The following is a 23,043-nucleotide window of genomic DNA, read 5'->3' as shown; positions in this document are numbered from 1 at the left end:
TATATAAATAATTAAGAATTACATGGCTGGGAAAAACACAACGAGAAAGCTGGTTTTGGGAGTCCTTTAAAGTATGTCTAAGGCTTTTTTAAAAACTACCTTTGCTTCTAAGGATCCCGTGGCGGGTGGGCCTAGCTGAGAGAAAATTGGCTATACGTGGGAAATTTCACGCTCCTGATATTAAAATGGTAATAAAATCTCATCCGGCTCCCAAGGCTTAGAGCAGAGGGGATGTTTATGGTGGAGGGGGTTCCCCAATACAGGTGCACCTCACAGGTTGTGAGGTTTCCAGTCCTACAGGGCAGCTGGGGTTATGGACTCTGTGGCCTCCTGCTAGGGCAGTTCCTTCACTCTGGGAGAAAACACTCAGTTGTCCCGCCCTGGCGCCAGGCAGCTTCACTCCAGGCTTCAATTGAATGGTGTCACACAAAGTGGGATTCACAGACTGCGCTGGGGTGGTTTCCCCCAGGGAAGGTAAACAGCTGGGGAGGACATTTCAGAGGGTGGCAGTGTCCTCCCAAAGGTTAGCCTGGGATTGGGGATAGAACTTGAGAGTCAGCCTTTCACAAAGGCATGCTTCTCAGCAGGAAATGTGGGTGGGGCGGAGCAGTCCCCGGATAGAGACAAAGCTTCTTTGAATCTTTATCGGATGGCCTGGCCACTTGCGAGAGGGGTACCTGGGACGCCAGGGCAGGGAGAAAACTCCAGTGTGTAATCTCATTACCCTCCCTCGCTCTGCCAACCTAGAGCGCACAGTCGCTTAGAGCCTACAACTGCCGGCGCACTGAGTGTCCCTCCAGCCCAGGAGATCACCTCCTGCAGCGTCATTACCCATACTGGAGAGTCGTGGGTAGCCCAGGAGTACTTGGGACAGCCCAGACCAGATCCGGCCAACAGTCTCACCTTCCCAGGCTGGCTGCTCCACCAAACTACAGCAGTCTTAGGAAACCTAATGAGAACCAGTTGTAGTAGCCGCTGGCATACATTCTCAGAGTCGCTGATTGGTCAGTGGCTGAGAGCTGTAGCCAATCAGCGCGGTTTTTGGGTCCGCACTGCGGACCAAAGGTCCGAGTGGGCATCTGGCAGGCACAGTGGCCTGCAGAGACTCGAGGTGTGGAGGGCAGCGCCAGGGAGGAATGAGCATGTCTTGGGACCCCACAGCCAGGCGCCATCACCGCCTATCGCTGCTCCTGGTGCTCGTGCTGCTGTCACGAGCCGGGGCTCTGTGTCCTGTTGAGCTCTTTCCTTACGGGGAGTTGTGGGGAGATCGGCTGCCACCGGAGGGCGACGTTGAAAGCTCCCCGGCTGTGAAGTTAGCAATACCTCTATGCTTCTATGGTGTCCAGTTCAGCAACCTCTATGTAAGTTCAGCTCCCAGAGGTGCGTGGCTTGGTGTGGGGTTGTAGTTTCTTCCCAGGGTGTGGAGCAACTAACCTCAAAGTTTAACTGTCATCGCCGCTGGGGACCGGGCTTAGGGGTGGCGCTGCAGCTTCTTGATCCCTACTGTGGAGGAATAAGGATCATTTCAAGGGAGAGCTGGAACCGTCCCCCTCTACTTCAACTTCCCAGGCAGGAAGATGAAGTTGAGGCTGCTAGTGCGGTTTGTGTTTAGGGGCGGTGGGAGGCTGTGCACGCAGGCATAGCAATCTAATTAAGGACACGGTGCCCAAGGTGTGCAGTGGTGGAGAAAGATGAGCGGGTTCAAGAGTGGCCGCACCTGTGGGTCGCAGTGCACTTGAGCACTGTCGCCAAAGTTGAGTTTGTTACCCTGAATGTGTCTCAACCTGCAAAGAGGAGGGAGTATTCTTGACCCGAGCAGAACTCGGACCGTAGGTGAATTTGACTGGTGGTTGCCCACCACCAGCTTGAGCGACCACCGTTTTGCCCTTTAAAAATGTTTATGTGGAGCTTTGCGCAGTGGCAGTATCGTAGCCAATGAGGTTTATCCGAGGCGCGATTATTGCTAAAAAAATGTTTATGTGGGGCGGGATTCACGTGCCACCTCATGCAGAGCAGAGAACAACCAGTTTTTTTTTTTTAATCCCACCATCTGTCGGGTCCTAAAACTCAAGTCATCAGGTTTGACAGCAGAGTGCCCTTACCTGCTGAACTGTCTCACCGCCCTGTGGTCTTATTGTAGGTGGGCACCAATGGCATCATCTCCACCCAGGACTTACCCAGGGAGACTTAATATGTCATTGATGATTTACCTACTGACTTCCCAGCCATCGCCCCATTCCTGGCTGACATCCACTCTAGTCACAGCAGTGGCTGGATCCTGTATGGAGGACACCTCCTGGGCTGTGCTGAGTCTGGCTGCTTGCTACCTGTGCACAGGCTTCCCGCTGACCGGGTCCAGCTTCCCCACTACCCACTTCTTCCTGGCCACCTGGGAGCAAGTGGGCGCCTAGGAGGAGGACTTGGGGCTGCATCGTCTGGAGAGGTAAGCGAGGGGTACCCTGCTGAATAAACAGAAGGGTTGGGCTTGAACAGGAAACTAAGACATTGGCTAAGAGGCATTCCCTTGATTCTGCTCCTCAACACTATGAAAATCGCTTAGTAAAATGAGGGACTAAGGTGCAGATACCAAAGACTCTGAGGGAACTTAAGGCACTTTACAGGTTTTTTTTTTATTTTTTCTGGAATCACCTATAAGTACACAAATATTTCTAATGATATATTCATCAAAAAATTAAAAATTTGGGAAATTTAAAAAGGAACAACTTTTTTTTTTGTATGAGCTGGGTGTGGTCACTCACCTTCAATCCCAGCAGAGTCAGAGAGGCAAACAGATCTCTGTGAGTTCTAGGCGAGCCTGGTCTACAAAGTGAGTTCCAGGACAAAATACAGAGATACCCTGTCTGGAGAAACCAAAAATAACCCGTAGGTTCGTGTGTACATTTCTAGTTATTTCTTTAATATTGTTGCCGTTGACAACAGTGGGTCCACAGTGCCCATATTACTGTTTCACTTGCTTGTTCTGCTGTTTAGTATGCTCTGGTCAGTGTATTTCTGTAACATTTATTACAACTGTATAAAATCTCACCCTTCCTAGTGGTCATTAAGGTTGCTCCTGTGACGTTTTTAGTATAATCAATACTATAAAATGCTTTATAAGGTTTTTATTTTATTCGTGTGTGTGTGTGTGTGTGTGTGTGTGTGTGTGTGTGTGTGTGTGTGTTTGTCTTTCTCTGTGTCTGCTTGTGTTGGTAGGGCCAGAAGAGGGCTTGGGCCCCCTGAAGCTGGAGTTGTTACATACAGGCAGTTGTGAACTGCTTGACTGACAATGGATACAGAGATTTGAGCTAGCATGCTGAAAGGAGTACAAGGTGCTGAGCCACCTCTTCAAAGCCAACACTTTTTAAAGTGTCAAAACACTACACAGCCTTAGCTGACATCACAGGAGAGTGAGCAAGCATGCCATGAACTTCTTAGTAAGTTCCTTGTAGCTTTCTCCACATTGCCTTTGTAAGAGTTTACATACTTCTGTCTGCAGGAGCCTGCTTTGCAGTCTCCCTGGAGAAAACACCAACTCTGCTCTGGCTTTGGTCTTGGCAACATGCGAAGCTGGTATGGTGGGTGAGGGTAAATGGCCTCATTCCTGGTGTAGGTAGAGGCAGAGTCCTCTTGTGAAATTCCACCTGGGTGTAAAATGCCATAGACCTGGAGCAAATCTGTGTTTGCTTTAACTCCCCTAGTGCCTCTGAGCTACAGAAGTGATGTCTTCCCTAAGAGCTTGCCCATTGTTCCTGTGTTTGTTCTGTGAACTTAAAGTAAGAGACATGTTTTCCTAAAGCCTGCACCAGCAGAGATGGAGAAATTGTTTGAAGTTTCAGTTTCTTACTTGGCAGGTTAACATCCAGTTTTGTTTACTGACAAGCCTTGTAATGCCTTGGGTTTGACATCTCAATTACAGTTTAACAGAATACCTTTAATTCAAACACTGCCTCCTTGGCACAGGCCAGCCAGCTAGAGAGCTAGAGAAGACAGTCCCCACTGTTAAGTTTCATTCGCTCAGTCATTCATTCATACATTCTTTTTAAAACGTTTATCTAATATCATGTATAACAAGCTTATAGTGGAAAAAAATAAACTTTTCTAATACAAGCAACTAGGTCGCCAATTCTAATATTTCTATTTTCTTACAGTCTTTTTTAAAATTTTAAGAGTGTGGGTGTGCATGCACATGTGTGCATATGTATGTGTGAACCAGAGGTCAACTTTAAATGTCTTTGTTTGGGAGCCATCTTGTCTTTCTTCTCAGGGTCTCTCTGGGACCTGGGGCTTCCCAGTTAGGCTAGGCTTGCTGGCCAGTGAGCCCTAGGGATCTGCTTGTTTTTCACTCCAGGGCCGAGATTACAAGTGTGCTGCCAAGACCTGCTTTTGATCTGGGTGCTGCCATTCAAATCAGGACTTCATGCATGCACAGCAAGCACCTCATAGGGTTTGCTGCCTTCCCAGCTTCTCCTGTAATGTTAAAAAAATCTATGTCACAGGGTTAGGGTTAGGAGCTAGGGTTTAGGGTTAGGAGTAAGGGGTTAGGGTTAGGGTTATATATGCAGAGAGTCATATATATCATATAATCTCTATCTGAACATAGTCGATATTTGTTAATTCAGAAACTACTTTTACATGTCGGCGCCTGCACCGACACGGTACCGAGAATCGGGCGAAAGCCTGTGGGATGAAAGAAACACACACACACAGGTTATTCGTGTCAAGCCAGAAGAGAAAGAGAGCTTCTGGTTTCTTTATTGACCAACTATATATCCCAAGTACAGCATTTAGCAGGTATCTGTCAAGCACAGTGGGGAACCCTGGCTGAGACTTTGGTAACAAAGGACCGGCTATGTGGCCTGAATAAATTAGGGAAATAACCAGGAAGGCCAGCCTAATTCAGACTCAGGTGAGAAGTACCTGGCCAGACTGCCAGTTGGGAACAAAAGGGTTCCACATGTAAGGGCAGGGCTCAGCAGGGGTCAAACCTTGCTGGAGACCCAGAAGGGTCTTGTACCTGCTGACAACATTCCGTGAATGTAAACTTCTTGTGCCATAAATAACAGGGAGAGGCTTTTGATCCTACAATCTAAGACTAAGGCCAAACAGTGATAAAGCAACCAGGCCCAAATCCAATATGGCTCCCACATTTGCACATTTTCCTTATATCGGCACTGAAAAAGACATAGACTCTAAAAGGAATGCTCTTACTCTGAATGGCTTCTCACATTTAGTAGGAACACCATTGATAACCTTTTGTTGTGGTAATATGGTAGACTCTCCAGCTAGAGCTTCCTCCTAACCCATCTTGATTCAGGGATTCCATTTGGGTAGGTTTCAGTGAGCAAGCAATTTCTCCAGGATAGAAGGCAGAGCATGTATCAGCCTGTGCGCTGGAGGTTAATGTACAAGGGGCATGGCAGGCACAGTGTCTTTCAGAAGAGCAGGGTTCTGGGATCTGATGCAGGAGCACTCAAGGGTAGAGATGTTGTCCCCTCTGAGGACTGCAATTGGTTCCTGGAAGTAGGCAGCCTTGAACGATTTGAAGTGGGGGAGTCTGACTTTTATGTTGTTCCTTTTGTTTTTCTTTTGATCCCCCACCCCCATGCATCTCATGTTGGCCTCAAACCTCATAATGGAGGATGATCTTGAATCTCTGATCCTTTTGACCTGACTGACCTGTGCTGAGATAGTGGGTGTGCAGCATCACACCCTACCCATTTGATGGGAACTGAACCGAGAGTGCAGGCTGACCAGGCACTCTACTAGCTGAGCCACAGTCTTTCTGGTGACCTTAGTTAGTAAGGGTCGAAGGGCAAACTACTTAGACAACTGTTAAATAGTCTATTTATTCACATCATCAGACTTCTCTTTAAGTTTTTAAAATTGTGTTTATGCACATGGGTCATATGCCTACACACAGTTGCATGCAGTGCTCATGGAATACCCTGGACCGGAGTACCTACAGTTGTGAGCTGTCATGTGAGTGCTGGGGAATGAACATGGGTCCTCTGGAAGAAGAGCCAATGATCTCAACCAGGGAGCCATCCCTCTGCCCCCCTCTCCTTACCTTCTTTCAGGAGTGTTTTATACTGTCTTCTCGACACAGTCCCACAGGATAAGTACAGTAATTACTGTTTATATCACAGAAGAGAAAATAATTTGCAAATCTGCCTTAAGTGAGGCAAAGTCACCTTAGAAGACATATTTTTCCCCTTACACTTTTCATGCAAGATCCATTTTCTGTACATGAATCATATAAGTAATTACAGTAACAATCGCTGCACTTTTTCTGAAGACATCTAATAAATAAGGTTATCGTTTTAGTGTTCATTGTGGCTTTGGTGCTAGGACAGTTCTTGGAGCCATATTCAAAGGAAGTGAACTGGAGTGAAGTTGCTGTGAAGGATGCTTCTGATGATAACCTCACTATGAAATTACTGTTCTGCTGCTCCCAAGGAAAATTCAGCTGAATTAGCTAGCCTCTTGCAACAAAACAAACAAACAAAAAAAATTAGAGCAAGAAGCATTTGCACTGGGGCTCCGGGGTCTTGAGGCTGCGGTGGGTCCCAAGTGTTTTAGTGTTTATTTGACATGAAGGTTACAGCCCCAGAGAAATGAGTTTACTACTTAGGATTCTCATTTCATTAGCAACATTTCATTAGAAACAGTCTTTGACAGTTTCCTTTTGGTGTCCGTGCATGCGGTACCTGTGTCTCTGTGTGTGCCTGCGCATGTGTGCGCATGTGCAGGCACACACAGACATTCATGCATGGCTCACATTTGTGTGGAGATGCATGTGTGTGCAGACCAGAGAAGAACTTTGAGTGTCATTCCTTAGGCACTATCCACCTTTTAAAAATTATTTATTTGTTCTGCGTATGTGTGCATGCTTTGACACTGTGGTAGTCACAGCACAACTTCAGAGTCAGCTCTCTGCTAATCCCCCTTGATGGGGTCTGGGAATTGAGCTCTGGTCATCAGGCTTCGGAGGTAAGTGCCTTTAACCTGCTGAGCACTCTGTCCAGCTCCCTTTCCCATCATTTTCAGGCACACCTCCCTCTAACCCAGTACTCAGCAGCTAAGCTAGGATTGATTGCTGGGTGATGAGGCTCCCGGAGCTGCCTTCCTTTCTATGGGACTACAGATCTGGGACTGACAGACACCATGACTGTTTTTGTTCAGTGTGTCTTCTAGGGATCAAACTCAGGTGCTTATGCTTGAATAGCAACTCCTCACACTGAACCATATTCCCAGCTCTTCCTTCAACTTTGCAGTTCTGGGACTTGAACACAAGTCCTCATGAAGGTTAGTTAAGTAAGTCCTTCATGAATGAGCAACACCCATAGGCACAGTAATTCTTTCATTACACCTTCCATGTACTTGTGAAGTCAGGAACAAGACAGAAAACACTTGCAGCAGTGGTCTTGGAAGACATAAGCCCTCAGTCTTCATTTTCTAAGCTGTAGATTGACATGGTAGTGCTGACTTTTTAGAGTTGTCATGAGAATTAACCAAGGCGATGTGTTGTTCCTGCCATGTAATGATCTTGTGGTAGAACTCCTTTATGTAAGGACTTGGTTGTTTTATTTCATTTTATTCTCTCTCTGTGTGTGCATGTATGTGTACGTATATGTTTACGTGCTACATGTGAATATGTATGTCTATGTATGGTGTGTGTATGTAAATAATCTATGTTTATGCTGTATATGAAATTGTGTCTGCATGTTCATGATGTGTATGTATGTCTGCATTTGTGCATTATGTGTGTGTTTGTATATGTGTGTGTGTGTGATGTGTGTGTCTGTGTATGGTTTATGTGTATGATGTGTGTATGTGCATGATGTGTGTGGTTGTATATGTGTATGAATGTGTGTGTGACGTGTGTGTCTGTGTGTGGTATGTGTGTATGATGTGTGTATGTGCATGATGTGTGTGCTTGTGTGTGTCTGTATGGTGTGTTTATATGCATATGGTTTGTGCATGTTGTGTGTGAGTGTGTGGTGTTTGTATGGTATGTGCATACTGCATTGAGGCCACTTGTGTGTGCATGATATATATGTGGGGTGTGTGTATGGTATGTGTGTAGGACATGTATGGTATGTGGTTGTGTATGATTTATGTGTGCACGTAGCTGGGTGCACATGCAGAGATTGGGAGGAGATCCTCCCGGTACCAGTTCTCTCCTTTTACATGGGTTCCTGGAACTGAACTCGGATTTCAAGGCAAGGGACTTATTTACCTTTCGAGCCTTCTCTGTCCCTCTCTATAAGTACTTTTTAAATGGAGGGTTTTCCAAATTACTGTTTTGGGTTTTTTCCCCTTTGTTTTTCTTATCTTTTTCTAGGGGAATTTGGTGGGGAAAATTCTGTAGCTTTCTTGTTTTTTAACTTTTCCAAACATCCATATTGTTCTTCAGATATTGCCATAGGCTGAATGGGCTTCAGGACTTGTTCCATTCGCTGAAGTTTTGAGCACAAGATGTGTTTTCAATTACTCCTGTGGAAGGCTCTTCTGAATACTTTGAAGACCCTGGGATTGAACTCTTGCTTTGATAGATTTTTTTTTTTATTTTTGAGGTAGATTTTGGCACACACGAATCTCCTTTGCCTGGATGATTCTGTGATCTCTACATAGTTTTCTTACATCTGTTATAGTAATATTAATATTAGTCACTGGAAATGACATCAGAGGAATAATATCTTTACCGTGTGAAATGTTTCTGCTCCCTTCAGTCCCTCCAGGATGTTCACATTGGGTGTGACAGAGTGTTCTACCTGGCATGCAAGAATGGCATGGTGCAACTGCATTACAAAAATGAACAAATAAAGTGTTTGTTCATTTAGTTAATCTGAGATTTCTTAAACTGTCACTTCATAGAGCCAAGAGGTTATGGCCGGAAGATCTGAGTAATGATGGGTACCGTTTTTTGTTGTTGTTGCTATTGTTGTGGTTGTTGTTGTTGTTGTCGTCGTTGTTGCTCTGTGTGTTTTTGGTGTCAGGGGAAGGCTGTTGTGTTCTCACTGGGGAGGAGGGTGTTATCTAGAACTGAGTTAGATAGTATGTCGAAGGTTTTTGTTGATGAGGAATTTCATTTGGGTTGGAAGGACCACAGGAATGGGAACTGAGTGTGAGTGGTAGGAGAGCTTGCCCTAGTCTGGAGCCAGGAAGCAGAGAAAGATGGGTGTTGTTTCTAAGCTTTCCTTCTTCTTTGTATGCAGTGGAGGCCTGAGTCCAGGGAATGGTGGTGTCTATATTTAGGGTGGGCCTTCCCTCCTTCATTAATCTTATCAAGATACTTTATCAGAGACATGCCTGGTGACTGTTTCCTGGATGGTTGTAAATACCGTCAGATTGACAGCTAATAGTATGCATCACAGCTGGTCCCTTGATGCTTTAACATGGAATGGCGGGTGTTGAGTTGGTGCAGAGGTGACAGTTGTTGATCAAGAACTTTGGATTTAGCTGGAGCTTTTAATTTATGGAGCTAGAGTCCACAGAAACAGTACGTGTGTAATTTACCACATGTCAGTGAAGACAGAGAGGATAGAGAATAACTAGATATATGAAAATGGGTTGAAGAAAACTGCTTAGGTGTCCTTGAAGAGTACATATGAAGGAGGATACACTATGCCGTCATGAAAGCATTAGGCATTCTCTTAACTCTGCAGTACAGGGGTGAATTTGGAACACCCCAAGCACATCAGTGTCCCCATGGGAATGGGGAAAAAGTAACATACAAAGTGGTGGTTGGTGTTCACACCAAACATCAGAGGCCAGAATCAGTGGCCTTACACCTCCAGAGAATGTGTCCTTAAGGAAGACTGAGCATTGAACTTTGTCCCCCAGGAAGGAATCACCTCATTTCTTATTTTGTTATCATTTTGGTAAGGCTGAATAGACAGATCCCTTGTTGTAAAGATGTCATTCTGCTGGTTGATGTTTAACCCTTGTTGGATGGTATGTTTGAGAAGCCTTCTGGTTTTCTGTCTGAACAGGAAACTGGAGACCTTGCAGCTGGGCAACTCTGACCTGATCCTCTTTGTACTGCTCCCCACCCTGTGGAGAGCTCCTCTCCTAGCTGGCACTCTCTCTTTCTCTTTGGGGAGGTTGGGAGGCCATGACTCTTGTACAGGTTTTGGCAGTGCAACTGAGGGCTTACTTTCAGAACCGGTGTGGAGGACTCTTGGAAAACTTATCTCTGGGAATGTGAGGGCCTTTCCCTTTGGAAAAGTGTCAGACAGAGGGTGTCTTTAAGGAGGGGCTCTTCAGAGCCTATGAAGTGGCCTCTTAGCGATTCTGTGTGGAAGTCTGTAGCCCTGACAAGGGGTTCATGTGTGGCAGATTTCAAGCACCTCAACTCTTCCGGAATGTACTTTGGGATCATAAACTATATTAAAAGGAAGTTTTTGTTGTTTTCTCCTCTGTTATTTGCCTCTTTTAGTGGGGATGAAGAAATTAAAAACTTGCCATCTGAAGTGAGTGCTTCGCCAAAAGGTGACACAGAAAAGACATAGAGCAAATACGGCAGTACATGTGCAGATCTCCAGGTTAAAAGTCAGGCTCTCCCATCACAGCCTCCTCACTTCTTCCCAGACCTCCTCCCCACTGCCTTCTGATCTCCATATGTAGACAGCCCTTATCATATGGAATTTCTGTAAATTTAGAACCTTGGTTCTCCCTTATCTTGTGAAGTTGATTGTGGCCACCATACCAGGAGCCTCCACAGTTGGTTATTTAAGGATGGGATTATTAGTTCAGCTTTTTATCTCCTACTTGAACTTTGTTGTGAGTGAAATAAAGCTTTGGCAGCCTCTGGCCCTACCCTGACTGATGATGGATGACGCATGTTCTTCGTGTACCTGAGTTGGAAACTTAGAGATTTTGACTTTCTGGGGAGGGTCAAGCCCCACTGATGACTACTTGAGGACCACAGCTGCAACAAATGTAGAATGTGGGGACTGAATTCATGAACTTTTTTTTGAAAAACAAGGAAGGTAAGCAGACTCTTCCATTTAGAGAATACAGAGGAGCTACAGAATTTTTTTTCTTGAAACCATATTAATATCTGCATTTCTTTGTCTTATTACCCAAACCTCAAAGCTGTACTTTAGCATTACGTGTCAGAAAGGTAAAAGTAACATTTGAGATGTTCTAGAACAAGGCAGAACAAAGCACAAGGACACATTCGTTCCTTGTATTCAGTTTTGAGGTTCTTGCTGTGTCAGTTTGTCTTGTTTAGCAAAATGAAGAGGAAATGATACCAATAAGTGATTTCTTTTCCTTCTTATCATCCACCTTCTTTATAAAGCGAGTATTTGTAAGAGAAATGTCTCCCCAGTTCCCTATTAAATTGTAAAACATATATGATCTAGTGAGGGAAGCCAACTACAGCGTCTAAGCCAGTGGAGCATCCCTTAACTAATTCTTTGGTGGAAGAAGGTGGTAATGGCAGAAAAGGTCCCTTTGAAACTCGGTAAATGAAATATCAGGGAGTAATTCCACAGTCACCCTGGTGTTAATTCAGACTCCAACTCTCATCTAGGTCTGCTTTGGCTCCCACAGTGTTTATCTTCATTCATTGGCTGCCACTGTGATGCTACCCTACCCCACTCTGATGTCCTGGACACTCTCCTTTTTCTGTGGCCTCTGCCACCATGCCTGTCCCCAGTCACTCTCCTAAAATTCCAGTCCTGGCTGTTTCTCTCTCCTATAATTCAGGCTCTTGGGGCATAGTTTTTTGGCTCTGTCCTGACTGCAGCATCAAACATAATGTGGTTTAGCGGGTACCCAACCCCGATGAATTAATATTCAGATGTGTTAGTGAGTGGAGGCCAAAGCCAAACCAGACAACCAACAGGAGCCAAATACATACTGGAAAACCAACATAGTGGATGCCGAAGGATGGAAGGGGTTCCACAGGGAATCACAGTCCTCGACCCCCAGGAAGCAGTGCTTGCTGGTTAGGATTTTCTTAGTGCAGGGAAATATGGACACAGCATCAAAGCACTTAGTAGGAGTGGGGACCCTTAAACACTGTGTAGAGGGCTTAGTGGAGCTGAGCCAGGGAAGGGAGATTGGGTCAGAGGAGGTGTCCTGGAATGGCTTGTTTGGTAGAGTTCAGATGACTGTCTATTGCAGGGGATGCACCGTTGGGTCCGGCTGGCTTCCACCATTAATCATTGCCCGACCTTAAGCAAGCCCCTGGGTCTCTTTCTTCATCTGCAATGTGACAAGATAACTCGTGTTGTAAAGAGATTGAAGCGGAAAGGGAGTTTGGCTGTGAGATCAGTAAGGAAGCCTTTTGATCAGCTGCTTCCTGACTGAGTGTTGCCTGCAGTAGGCAATGGGTGGAGGCATAAATGGATGGATGCATGTCTTGCTGGATGCATGGATGTTGGATGCATGGATGGATGGATGGATGCATGGCTGACTTGGGGAGGAGAGGGTTTATTTGGTTTACTGTCTTGGGTCACACAGAGCATTAGGGGAGCCAAGGCAGGAACTAAATCAAGACAGGAACCTAGAAGGAGGTAGGAACTGGAGCAGAAGCCATGGAAGAACATTATTATTGGCTTGGTTCCTCTGTCTTACTCAGCCTGATTTCTTACACAAACAGAGTTGGTACCCTAGGGTGGTATCACCCATAGTGAACTGCTCTTCCTCCCACCAATCATTAACCAAGAAAACGCCCCTCCCCCAGACTTGCCTTCAGGCCTGTGTGATTGAGGCAATCTCTTCTCAGGTCTGCATCAGGGTGACGAAATCCAGCCAATACAGCAGAGTATCATGAATACACTTGGGTACAGGTAGTGGCTAGTGGACAGTGCACAGAATGAGAGAGAGATAGAGAACTGAAGAAAACCTCAACTCTCTTCATTATTGCAGTAGAAACCTAGACTAGAATGATGAATACTTGCCCCAGTGAACAAAGATCTCGTTATATGATTCAGTGGATCTTAATACCTCTTTTTATCCATTCCCTCTTATTCTTGATTGTTGACTTTTGAGGAAATTACATAGTCTGGAATAATTTGAGCTTTGGTATTTTGTGCAGACACAGGATTGATATCATTGGCTAGGTCCCGCTTTCCAGAGTCATTTTTTTTTCTCCATCTTTATTAAATTGGGTATTTTTTATTTACATTTCAATTGTTATTCCCTTTCCTGGTTTCCAGGCCAACATCCCCCTAACACCTTTCCCCTCCCACTCTATATGGGTGTTCCCCTCCCCATCCTCCCCCCATTACCGCCCTCCCCCCAACAATCTCGTTCACTGGAGGTTCAGTCTTGGCAGGATGAAGGGCTTCCCCTTCCACTGGTGCCCTTACTAGGCTATTCATTGTTACTTATGCAGTTGGAGCCCAGGGTCAGTCTTTGGGTAGTGACTTAGTCACCTGAAGCTCTGGTTGGTTGGCATTGTTGTTCATATGGGGTCTCAAGCCCCTTCAAGCTCTTTCAGTCCTTTCTCTGATTCCTTCAATGGGGTGGTCCCGTTCTCGGTTCAGTGGTTTGCTGCTGGCATTCACCTATGCATTTGCCATATTCTGGCTGTGTCTCTCAGGAGAGATCTACATCCAGTTCCTGTCAGCCTGCACTTCTTTGTTTCATCCATCTTATCTAGTTCGGTGGGTGTATATATATGGGCCACATGTGGGGCAGGCTCTGAATGGGCATTCCTTCATCCTTCCAGAGCCTTCTGAACCCGAGCTTTCTCTTAGGGTTAGGAGTCACCTTACACATGGCTGTCCTCTTCACAGCAAGCGTACCATTGACACTGAGATAGTAGGTGACTGAGCTGGCAAGAGTAGTGCCACATCCCAGCAGAAGATCTCGAGTTTCAGGATAGCTGGGACTATCTGGTGAGACTCCTGAGAACAGAGATTCTTGGGAACTAAGAGGGGTTCATGGTCTACTCTACAGAGAAAATGAAGATCTGTTCCCAAATACTGAGCCTCATTTTGATTAATACATTTGTATCTTACCCGTGTTGAACTTTTGCTCAAAAATTGTTTTAGACTTGGTCATTAAAAAGTACTGATAGATCTATCATCCTCTGTCATTAATACATTAGTCCATGTGAATCAGAGTACACAGCGATGCTTGGAAGACAAAGTTTCTTGTTAGTATGAAATTCTTGCCCTGGCTTTGCCAACTTTTGGCTGTATGATCTGAAGATTAGCTAACCTCTCAAAACCAACTTTTTCCTCACTAAGATCTAGCACAGCTACCACCCCTATCTTGCAGAGCACAGTGAAGACTGATAAGCACTGGTGTAGGCACGGCTTGTAGAAATCAGTACTACTTAAGTGTTTTAGGAATTTTAAGCTTAAGTAAGCTTGAGTCTGATTTAAGTTTTCATTCACGTCAAGAAAGCATAAAATATTCTTGCATTCCATGTTTGCTCTCAAGACAGCCAGGTTTTTGACAGAATATTTGATTTGGGCTTCTGGAGCAGACATGTAACCTGGTAGCTTAGTGTTCCATACACAATGCCAGACAAAAGGCAGCTTATAACAAAGTTCCTGTATGGTATTTATCTCAGTTACTTAGAAGCTTTGCTTCTGTTTGACATAGCAGGCAAAGTTTGACTTTGATCGTTAAAGTCTTTTGATTTCAAAATAAATTCTGAAGGAGGATGAATGGGACTGGTTACAATCCACTCTTTCCTCTGTTCTTAGACTAAGCAACCTGGGGATTCCTGGGGCGTGGGCTTTTCACATCAGCAGCAGGCTGGCCCTGAACAATGTCTGGCCAGCCATGGTCAGAGGTGACCATTCCATAGCCTGCTCCTCAGCGCTGGAGCACTCTTTCAACCATGCTGCAGCCCTGGAGATCTGTACTGAGGACAGTTTCAATTATCAAAATGAGAATGGAGAGGATGTAGAATACCCACCAATTGAACCAGGGGAGGCCCTGGAAGGCCACAGCAGAATCGATGTATTGATGTGTCTTTCAAATCAAAGGCTTATCCGAGCTTTGTGGATGTTGGCACCACGTCTCCAGATTCTGATCATGCTTCTCCTTTGCCACACCCAGCACCTGGTAACTGGCCATCCTACCGGGAAACACAATTGGCTTCTTTGGTCCATCAAATCAAACGGGACCACCTGTGGGAGGGATAGAGGTCCTGGATTTCAAGGACCCAGCATTGCTTTTGGATCCAATGGGCACCAGAACCCCAGCTCCTCCACAGGCAGATGCAGCTTTACTAACTCCAGGTAGGAAAGACCTTGGGAACAGAAACACCAGTCCTATCCAGACGGCCAGTGCCTTCAGAGCCAGATGTTCCCGTCGCTCCTTTGGAAGGAGAAATCCTTCCTAATTACCCCGAGTCTGGTCACATGCCATCCCTGAGTGAAGGAAGTATGTGGTAGGACTGAAGGACCATGTGAGTTCTAAAGCTCAAGGCAAGTGCATTGAAAAACTGGGCATTTGAGGTTTTGTTTAAAGAAAATATAGTAGAGTTGACAAACTAGACATGGTCATTCACCTGGGCCCATCCCTGTAACCAGGCAGGCTGGGGCAGGCTGGGACAGGCTGGGGCAGACTAGGGCAGGCTGGGGCAGGCTGGGACAGACTGGGGCAGGCTGAGACAGAAAGACTGTCTAGGTTCAAGAGTAGCCTGGGCCATATAGAGAATTCTAGGCCAGCCTGGATTATACAGCCAGCTCTCCTCCCAAGTGTAATGAAAAATTTCGGTTTGCAAGTTCAGAGAAGGTGAGCCATGTCGAGGCTTCATAGGCATTGCAGGTTGGAGGGTAGAGCCATTTAGCTTTGACTGTGGTAGTTAGCTGTGCAGGCTTAGGCAAACATGCTAAAGTGCCTTAGGGAGAGAACATGGTATAGACACCCGTGACTGCTATTAGTTCTGGTTCTTGTCCCCACAGCTGTGGCCTTCACCTCCCCTGAACCACCTTATCCTGGTTCTGTGACTCACTAGCACTACAGGTAGCAGGAAGAAGGCAGGGGAATGCCCAGAGGGAACAACTCTTCATCCACCCTGATGGACTAGGAAACTGGTCCTAGATTCATGCTCCCCCACACCTATCTCCTCCTCTCCCTGCTCAAAGATCTCTGCCAGGAGGAAGTGTCAGAGGTCACACCTCTCTCCACAGCATTTCAACTTCACAGTTTTTCTGTCAGTGTTTTGACAAAAACATTAACCTAGCAAAGAGGACCTTCTGGTTCTGCTGGGACATTTTCTGCAGGTTCAGGAGTTGTTTGGAGAAATAGTTCAGGAGGGAAGAAAACACTTTGTGTTTAACAGAGTATAGAGTAATAGTTAGGGTTTGGACCGTTGTTGTCAAGTTTGAATCTTGGCCATGCTAAGGCAACTTATTTCACCCTCAAGTCTCTGATTTTCATTTATAAACGTATTGCCAGGATTTGTTGTTAGTATATGTTATGTTTTGAGTGCCTGCATTAGTCTGTTCCTTAGAAGACAATTACAGCCATCATTACTAATCTTTAGAGGATTTAAAAACATAGCAAACTGGAGGATGGCAGGGTGGTGGTGGGGGGAAGAGTGAACAGCTGGAAAACAGAGAAACTGAAAACAGAAAGTCTCATTAAAAAGCTTTTGCCTCCTGGCTCCTTTTCTGCTTGATGAAGTTTGATGAGCATTTGTTTTTGTTAAAGCCAAAGGCATGGATTTCTTTTAAACGTTCTAGAACTTTCAAATTCTTCTAACAATCTCCTAAAATATTCAGTGTGAGTTCTTTCTATTTAAAGAAATTTAAAGGCACGAATCAAAAGATTCCTCAAAGGGATTTTGTGTTACAGATGTGTTTCTGAGTGGCCTTTTGTTGGGGGTTGTATTTTCCTGGCCCAGAAAGAGCACACAGTTATTGGAAAGTGGGTCTATGTACAGTTGTCTGAAACCTGAGGAGCAGGCTATGGCCCAGCACAAAACCGTAAACTGATCTAAAACCTTCAGAGAGTTTTCTTTTGCAACTCGGTCATGGTTCTTGAAGCATGAACTTTGTAGATGACAATGTGTCACAGTGTCAAAGGTTGTGCGTGGCTGTTTAAGAGCTAGAAAAGCCTGAAATGGAACCAGTCACTGGGAACTGAGGGTAACAGCATAACCCAGGAGGGACATGATCTGTGGTATTTAATCAGCTGCCAAATGTAGTCAATGCTGACATTTAAATGCTAGAATGTTTATGAAAAAGACATTCAGGGGGAGATTGTCCAACTGGAAGCTTTTAAGTCTTAGAGGAGAAAAATACTTTTAAATTTTGTTTAAAAAAATATTTATGTGTGTTCATGTGTACAGGTTCATGTGTGGGAAAGTCTAGCCCTTGAAAAAGAATGTTTGGTGAGCTGTGTGAAGCATAGAAACATGTAATTGTTATTATTTATGTTCAGAGGAAACACTGGTGTCCCGGAGGTTTATCCAGCAGCTGTGGGCTTACTCTGGGCAGCTGTTGACATGGGACTGAGACCTTCTAGTACCAGCTCAAGGTAGGAAATGCGCGGCTTCTGGTAGTGGATGGACTTGAGTTCCCCTGCAGCTCTGTTGTTTAGTTTGAAGACAGATGCTGTTTGAACCTTATTTTCTGAATACAGAGCACCCTTCCCAATAAATTTTAACTTCCCCTTTAAGCATATAGGATTTGGTTTGCTGAGTCAGGGAATTCGGATTTTGTTAAAGGCTCAGAAAATTTCTCTTCTTTTTAGTATTGTTTTCATTAGGGTGTGTGTGTGTGTGTGTTTGTCTGTGCACGACTGCCTGCCTGCCTGCCTGCCTGTGCATATGTATATGTGTTGTTTCCGCCTCATAGGAATAGGAATAGGAGCAGTGCTCTGAAGTGGCCCCAGGGCAGCTTATGCAGCATGATGGTATAGACAGGTTCCATGCTGCCACCCTGAGCAGTGTTTCTTTGTCCTGAGAGCTGGCTGCAGCCCTGCTCATATTGGGAGCTTTCAATTCCAGGCTGCAGTAGGTTTTTGGTTGTCACAGCAGAGAGTATCTGCATTCTCACCGCCAGGGAGGTGGACTCCACTTGCAGAGAGAGAGAGAGAGAGAGAGAGAGAGAGAGAGAGAGAGAGAGAGAGAGAGAGAGATTCATGGGGAAAGACTGCAGTGCATTTGTTGGTCTCAGTAGACTGAGCAGCTGTGAACTTTCCCTTCACTAAGGCCATCCCTAACTCAAGCATCAGGAACTGTTCCCTACAGCTTTTACTCTGGACTGAGCTCACCCTCCCTGTTGCCTGCCATGATCCTCAGCTTCCACCTGGTTCCAGGCAGCTACACAAACAGACCAGTTCTTTTAGTCTGGGGCCGGGATTTTGTTGCAGCTTTCAACCTGAAGTAGCAAGTATTGCTGAGGTGCTGGGGTCCTCGCAGCTGGGAGAACTGAAGTAGAGGAGGAAGGTGGGTCCCAAGGTCACAAGCTCTGGGCCAGGGTGTGGTGGTCTCACAGGTGGCCATTTCTGAGCACCATCTCCACTGCTGTTTCTCACCCTCTGGCTTCTGATACTCGCAGGCTGCTTCTGACATTCCCATAGCGACGCAGGATGGGGAGGGTTCTGTGGGCAGCAAGTAGACACACCACCCAATCCGGATCAGGTGACCCAAGGGTGTCTGTTAGCCCCGCCTCTGCCCTTTCCCCCATGTCCCACCCCCAGACTGCTGCCAAGCTGCTCAAGAAGTTCTAGCTGTTGGTGGGGTCCTGCAGCTGTGATAGGCTCCTCCTCTCCGGCCCCTCCTCCCCAACCACCTCTCAAGCCCTCCTGGGGTAGCTGTCCTCCTCTGGGGCCCTGCACTTGCTCCCAGCCATGGTGGCTAGGCTCACTGCTCTCCTCCTTTACCTCGTTTTCTCCTTGGCCATCCTGGTCCAGACAGGTAAGGTGAGTGAGGGCTGGGGCACCCTGCCCTGGTGCCTGGGGGTCGCTTTGTGCATGAGCGACTTTGTCTCTACCTGGCTGGCCTGAGGTGTGGCGTCGGGGTAGGAATAGGGAGACCTGACTGCTCTGGGCCTAGGGGTGAGGGTCTAAGATTTTCTGGAACTGAACCAACTCTGAATTGAAGATGAGGGATGGGACCTTCTTAGGGCTGGTATGAAAACACTAAGATGTTAAAATCCTAGCCAAGTATTAGTGATAACAGCTGTCCCCAGCAGTGTACCTTGGAAAAAACCTTGGAAAAAGCAGTCATTCTGAAAATTGGCCTTGAGGCCACCTGCAGCAAGAGCTTCCCAGGAGACTCTCTGGCCACTTTCATCAGGAACTCGGAGGGTCAGTAGAGAGACAAAGGGAAATTAGGGTGGGGGCGACTTGTACTTCTTAACAGCATCCTACGTGCTTTTGGTGTCTGTCCCTACACTTCTAGAGACTCTGGTCATATTTTGTGGAGGAGGTGGACACAGAAATTGTGCTGAATCAAGGGAACACGTTTCCTTCACCTTGTGCAACTCAATTTGTAGACCAGGCCTAAATGGCATCACCTGGGGTCTAAGGTTAGAAATGCAGTAGCTCCTGAGTTACTGAGTCAGATTCAGTGATCTATTTAGCATAGTAATCAGATCCCCAGGTATTTTGCAGGCACATTCAAGTCTGAGTAGTGTCTTCTTATGATAAATACAATCTGTGATTCAGAATAGCATCTTAAGAATGGACCAACAGAGTCTTCTTTCATTTATTATTTCCTGTCTCCACATCAGGAGGGGAAAAATGGCTTCAAGAAAACACTGCAATTGTAGTTGATTCAAAGCAGCATTATGCTTTGAGCTTTCTAAAAATGAAGGCAAACCCAACCAGTGAGAAACATAGGCTTAGGCAAATCAAACTTGGCCTTAGCACTGACTTCTAGCAGGGTTTATGTCACATATAAGGAATACTGGGAAAGAGAACTCCTTGCCCAGGTCATTATGATGAATGAATGAATGAATGAATGAATGAATGAATGAATGAATGAATGCAGAAATGGTTTTCCTAAGGCAATTCTGTTGGTGTTGGTACAAGAACCTTTCAGTGAGCTTCAGAGTGATGGTCAGTCTGGGTTCTGGGTTCTAGGAACTGATGCTGCAGAGGGTGAAGACAGCCAACACTTGTAACTCTGTGATAACAATATGGTAGAGGAAGAAACCCAGCATAAACGTCAGATCTATGTCATGGACTGCTACGAAGGGAAGAAAGCAAACAATCACAGGGATAAAGAGTGGCTCATGATTTTAGTCTCCTTTTGGGGATAAAATTTTTATTGTCTAGTGTCCTTTTGTAGAGAAAAGTATCCAGTAGCACACCTTTTCTTTGAGCTTTGTGTCCCAAACACTGCGGGCGATGCCTGAGACTGTAAATGTCAATTGTTTTTCCTTTGCTGAGTTGAATCGCAAAGCCCTGTGCATGGTAGGTAATTGCATCTTATAGCATGGAGGTTTTGAAACCAGACTGTGAATGCCCTTAGGTTTTCCTGCTTTGAAGTGAGAGAGATGGGGGAAGCTGGAAGAGGCGAAGTCATACAGTGATTAATTGGCGGCTAGGGTTTGCTCCCAGGCTTCTGTGACTCCACAGTCACCATCTTAAAACATGCGGCATAATTCATTTAGACCTGGAGGCTGCCCCACTTCTAACCTGTGGCTTTCTCTAAACCCGTTCAATCAGTCCATATAATGACTAATAATCGCAAAAGATGTCTCTGGTCTAGGAATGTGTCCATCTTAGATCAAGTACTACTCCCTGGGTGTTTTCTGTGCCCATCGTATGCCTTCCATCCTTGTTTGCTTGCTTTCTTTTTTTAAAAGATAGAGTCTCAAAGTTGCTATGTGTTCAAAGCTGGCCTTGAACTCTTGATCCTCCTGCCTCTGCTTCCTGAGACCTAGGCTTAGATTCCTGATTCTCTTGCCTCTCCCACCTGAGACTTGGAGGTTACACTTATGTGCCACCATGTCTGACATGCATCTTGTTTTGAATCAACACTACAACTGTTTAGGTTAGATATCCTCACTTCCAAGTAAGGGGACTGTGGCTACACGTCAGAAAGAATAGCAGGGTTCAACCAGATAAGAATGCCACTCTGTGACCTTTTTGTTTTGTTTCGTTTGACCTAAGAATACTGAACCAGAAGTATCTTTGCTTTAAAGGTAGGGACCTAATTTTTCTGTAGCAGGGTCCAGGGAGCTCTGCCCCAGTGTCCCTTCATTCTTGTTCCTGGTCCTCAGTAATGGGTTGTACCTGAACAACCCTAGAAGGCATGCAAAAGGTTCCAGAAGCACTTTGGAACTCCTGGAGGGTTCCAATGTCCCTCCAGGCGCTAGGAAGTAGCAACACTCTTTAGCTCTCAAAAGTTGAAAGGGTGATTAAAACGTCACTCTATAGAGACCAAAGGGAGTTAATGTTCATGTGTTCTACCGCTTCTGAAACATCTTTTGAGGACAGGTGCATCACACACATGTATGCCACGTACCAACCTGGGAAGGTTGCCACAGTTATCTGCTCTGACACTCAACGTACATAGTGACTTGTTTCAAATTGCTTTGCAATTCTATCTTGCCATAGTCAGGACCATCCAATCAGATAGACAGCTCTCAATGAACAAACTATAAATGGCTAATAAATATTTGAGGAAATGTTCAACATCCTAGGTCTTTGGGGAAATGCAAATTAAAATTGCTTGAGCTTAGAATGGTGTTGATGAGGATGGGGTGGGGGTGGCTTACTCAACATTGGTGCAGCCACTGTGGAAATTAGTATGCGGTTCCTCAAAACCTGTGAATAGAACTCCCATATGATTCAGCTTCACCACTCCTGAGCATGTACCTAAAGGACCTTAAGTCAACAGACCATGAAGATAGCTGTGCACCATGTTTGTGATTATTCCCAATACCCAGGGTATGGAATCATTCTAGACTCCCATCAGTTGACAGGTAGCTAATGACAATGTGGTACATACATGTACATAATAGAGTTTTGAGATGATTATCATTATCATTCTTTTTATTATTATTTTACTATTGGGGTATATATGTCTAGCCACACTGCAGGGTACACATGGAAGTCAAAGGACAAGTTTCTTTAGTTGATTGTCTTCTTCCACCCTACAGGTCCCAAGGATCAAACTCAGGTTATCAGGCTTGATGGCAAGTGCCTCTACCTACTGAACCATTTTACCAGCCTCACAATGGATTTCATTCATCTGTGAACAAAAAAAGTTATATTCCTTGCTGGAAAATGGATAGAACTGGATATGATCATGTTAAGTAAAATATGTCACCCAGAAAAACAAATACCCAAGTTTTTCCTCTCATGTGCTAAGTCTATATGTGTATCCATGTATATATTTATATTCATAAAACATGAAGATAAATCAGGACTGTTGAGAAGAGGTAAGGGAGTAGTAATGTGGCAAGAAAAAGAGGAGGTTAATAGGGAAAAGATAAATAGAAACTTTTTCTCAGATGTGAAATCAGAAGGGAGACTAAGTAGTGGATAATAGGGACGGTGAGCATGAGTGAAATATGAAATGTCATAATGAAGCCCATTACTTTATATGTTAATTTTTAAAACAAAATAAAAGAACTGGTCAGTAACAGTAGGACTGTTGGTCCTATGTAAGCAACATGTAGCTCCAAAGGCTTTAGCAACCTTTTGGGGACATTTTTATTTGTATCTTCAGTAATACCATGGGGATGACGGCCCTTTTCTCCTGGTGTGGCAGTTATCAGGATTAAATAAATGTGTCTAAAGTGCTTAGCACAGGACCTACCTTCCAGTAGCCCCTTTCAGATTAGTACAAATTAATCTTCTTCAATGTTCCCAGCAACATTTTAATACATACACTTTGCAAATCCTGACAGTGTTGTTTACATGAAATGGTCAGAGATCTCACACCTATACAAACAAAAAGGGGGAAGGGGATGATGCCAAGTGACAGCTTAAAGGGCAAAGGCTTTGGGAAGTAATAAAAACCTTCTAGAAATAGAGAAAGGTAATGCTGTACGTTCTTAAAGTATCATAAAAATCATTGAATTAGACACATTGAAAGGGTGACTTGTGTTATGTGAGTCATTTAAAATAATCCCCAAAGGCTGAAGATGTCGC

At 45.1% G+C, this 23,043-nt stretch overlaps 1 long non-coding RNA gene and 1 pseudogene across 1 annotated transcript in view; both read left to right on the top strand.

Moving 5' to 3' along the window:
• Positions 1-1,066: 1,066 nt before the first annotated feature.
• Nid2l3 (nidogen 2 like 3) overlaps positions 1,067-23,043 on the top strand; it is a 44,510-nt gene continuing 22,533 nt past the window's right edge. The window contains exons 1-2 of the long non-coding RNA XR_005503370.2: positions 1,067-1,361; positions 2,141-2,443. This is a non-coding gene — a long non-coding RNA (nidogen 2 like 3). The remainder of the gene's footprint in view (positions 1,362-2,140; positions 2,444-23,043) is intronic.
• Positions 1,907-1,980, top strand: LOC120102556 (U4 spliceosomal RNA; annotated as a pseudogene).

The sequence above is a fragment of the Rattus norvegicus genome, chromosome 4, assembly GCF_036323735.1.
Source record: "Rattus norvegicus strain BN/NHsdMcwi chromosome 4, GRCr8, whole genome shotgun sequence".
Classification (NCBI taxonomy): Eukaryota; Metazoa; Chordata; class Mammalia; order Rodentia; family Muridae; genus Rattus; species Rattus norvegicus.
Note: the sequence above shows the minus strand (reverse complement) of the source record. Positions and strands in the feature narration are given on the sequence as shown.